This window comes from Phyllobates terribilis, unplaced genomic scaffold (genome assembly GCF_046119375.1).
Source record: "Phyllobates terribilis strain yellow unplaced genomic scaffold, ASM4611937v1 Scaffold_237__1_contigs__length_3040347, whole genome shotgun sequence".
Taxonomy (NCBI): domain Eukaryota; kingdom Metazoa; phylum Chordata; class Amphibia; order Anura; family Dendrobatidae; genus Phyllobates; species Phyllobates terribilis.
Genome location: NW_027362997.1, coordinates 1,753,484 through 1,757,104, shown reverse-complemented (window position 1 = coordinate 1,757,104; position 3,621 = coordinate 1,753,484).

Genomic DNA, 3,621 nt, shown 5'->3' with positions numbered 1-3,621 from the left:
CTGCAATCCTTGGAGTTGGCAGAACACGTACAGCGCCACTCTCAAGATCTGTACCCGGCTCCACAACATTTACCCAATGGGCAGTGAGGGAAAGGTAACGTCCCTGTCCATGCTTACTGGTCCACGCATCGGTGGTCAGGTGGACCTTGCTACTGACGGCGTTTTGTAGCGCATGTTTAATTTTTCCCTCCACATGCTGTTGCAGGGCAGGGACGGCTTGCCTGCTGAAATAAAAGCGGCTGGGCACGTTGTATTGTGGGACTGCCAATACCATAAAGTTATGGAAGGTGTCAGTCTCCACCAGCCTGAATGATAGCATTTCAAGGGCCAGTAGTTTAGCAATGCCAGCATTCAGTGCCTGTGCTCGGGGGTGGTTTGCCGAGCATGGGCGCCTTTTCTCCCATGCCTGTGCTAACGATGGCTGTAGACTGGCCTGGGATTGTGAGGATGACAGGGAAAGTGGTGCTGTGGGTGGAATTACACTGTGTCTCTGTACAACAGTGCCAGAGATTCTTCCATGGCGATCCTGTGAGGAAGCCGAACCAGCTGTGTGTGAGCTGGAGGAAGAGGCTAGAACACGAGCTGAAGAGGTGGTTGGTGGCGCTGTAGGTTGGCCTAGGTCTTCAGTGTGTTTTTGTAACTCCACCACGTGCTTGGTCCGCACATGTTTCCACATATTTGTGGTATTGAGGTTGCTGACACTTTTCCCTCTTTTCACCTTCTGATTACACAGCTTGCATTTGACAAAGCAAATGTCATCTGCAACTGTGTCAAAAAAGGACCAGGCACTGCAAGTCTTGGGAGCGCCCGCTTTGGATTTTGGAAGAGCCATGCTCCTAATGGGTGCCGAAGTGGAGGCTACAGGCAACCAAGTCTGCCCCCTCCCTCTCCCTCCTTTTTGGGCCGTTCGGGGAATCTCTTCCTCAGAGCTGCTCCCACCACCTTCCTGTCCCTCACGCCATGATGGGTCAAGGACCTCATCATCTACACCACCCTCTTCAAACAACTGCTTCTCCTGGGTAGTCTCGACAGCACAGTACGCACCAGAAAGTGGCACCTGAGTCTCATCATCAGATGCGTACTGAGTTGTGCTGCTGACCATAGGCACTGGCCCACCCGCCTCTTCAGATTCAGAGAGACAAAACAGTTGCGCATCACTGCATACTACCTCTTCTTCAAATTCTAGAATTCTGCTTGCTTGGCCCCCTCTTTCCAAGCAAAGAGATTCAGAGAACAGAAGTAGAGATGGCTCCTGTCCAGGGCTCTCTGACTGCCTGGGCAATTTGGCAGGTGGTGAAGAGACAGATGGGTGCTCTTCAGTGCTCAGGACCTGAGAGGATCTGGAACTAATTGAAGTCGATGCGTTCGCTGCCATCCATCCGACAACGGCTTCAATTTGGTCCTCCCGCAGCAGTGGGGTACGGCTAGCTCCTACAAAGCTGCGCATAAAGGACTGTTCCCTGGTAAAACTGGGGGATGCTGAGTCACTGGTGCCCGCAGCAGGCACAGAATCCCCACATCCTCTCCCTGCAGGCACAGAATCCTCACGTCCTCTCCCTGCAGAAACTGCACGCCCACGACCACATGCCTTACTCCCTGCCTTCTTCATCTTGGTAGACTGATAAAGATAGGCAGAAAAGTACTAAGGGCTTAGTGTGCTTATTCCTGAACAGCTGCTAACAGGTATAAGAAACACTAATTTTATAAAGTGTAGACTTTAATATGAGCTAATGTGGCCTACATAACTGTAAAGTGGAGTGTTTGGTGAACTTTATTTAGATCTTTTTGTCACAAAAAGACACTGGATGTGCCCAAAGATGTAATACCGATAGTATCACAAACTTTTTGTAGCTATTACAATGCAGGAAGGTAACCTACAATTAAATAGATGAGGCTACAAAAAATAGGCTAATACTAATCTGGCTGGGGCTGCAGGGCACAATGCTGCAGAAAGGCTCCTCTATCTACTCCTATATAGTGTGTTTGGAACCAGTTTAGCTGAATACGGATGGAACCACCACACTAATAGGAGAAATCAGGAAAAATGATCAATTAGCAAAAAAGGACAATGTATGAGGCAGTGACGCACGCTAAGAGCACTACAACCAGACGTGGCTGAAGCACACACTACAGCGTGAGCTGCACTCACACACAGAGACCTTGCAGACAGTGGTGAATAGCACAGAGAACTGTGCACTAGCGCTGCAAGGCACAGCGATTTATAAAGTAGCTTGGGTAAAGCAGAATAGAGCTAATAGGTAGATAAAACTGTCCCTCAGAACAACAGCGTCCTATCCCTAACTGAATTCACAGCAGAGTGAGCTCAAAATGGCGGCGGCGGCTTTTATAGTGCATCATGACATCATTTCAGCAGCCAATCACAGCTATGCCATTAGTTAACATGCCTACATGCCTAACAGGATGTGCCCACACTTCTTAGGATCCTCATTGGCTGAATAAAATGAAACTGGCTCATTGCATTATGGAAACTTCCGATTCCGGTATACGATATTGCAAAAGTATCGGAATTCCGATACCGCAAATATCGGCCGATACCCGATATTTCAGCATCGGATGCTCAACACTACTGATGACACAATAATGACGTTGCACCAGCCAGACTAATCAAAAGCCACGTTAGGGACCCCTCCAAAGTAAGAGATTTGCGAGCCTCCTATCCAGAGGCCAGAGACTACTGACTTGGCTGATGGATCGGGATCCCACAAATGAGTACACCCCTCTGTAAAAACAAATCTTTTTTTTCTGTTTTATTGTTTTCATATTCTTAGGATCATAACGTGTTTTATTGGTACTATTTTGGGATATGTAAGTCTTTTTGGTCATCCTTATTTTTGTGTTAAAATGCCAAATGTGTGTGTTTTTTTTGTTGGAATTTGTTTTTTATTTGATAAAAAAAAATTATTGGGAAAACAAAACCTGTTTTTCAACGTTTTTGTAAATGATTAGTTTCACAACGGGAACACGCAATGCGTTAGTTGCATAAATAATCCATTAGTGCAGTTCAATGTCCAGCCTGTGTGTGTTATATTGGCAGGCCGCCTATTAGATGGGGTCTCCAGTCGGATCTAATATCTCCAGTGACCATGGCATGTAAGGAGTTAACGGAGCAGCGGCAGAGTGCTGACAGTGCACCCTTTCACTGCTGGGTCCCTGCTTGATGTGGGTAGTGAGCACTGTTGGATGGAGCCCTGGGATCATGATTCCAGGATGAAGATGCAAGTCCTAATGTCAATGGGCATGTTCCATTAGGAAGTGCTTTGACGGGAAGTGGTTTATCTACTACATTTTTTTTATCTTAACATCCAATATTATGAAAGCTTAGGTTTGATCTCTCGTATCAAAGGGTTTTTCAATCTCCAGCATTCATGGTATATGCACAGGATATGCCATAATAGCTGGATAGGTGATGGTGTTACCTCCCGGGCCTCTGCCTGTCAGGAGTACAGGAGTTCCACTTTGCATTGGCTAACATTCTGAAGCCCGCCATCCTGTTCTTGGTTAGATATGGGTACCCATACTCATCTGCTTTTTCTTTTCTTTTCCAAGGACTTGAGAAGGTTCCTTTACAAAAAACTTCCAAGGTACTTTCTTTCCATAGTT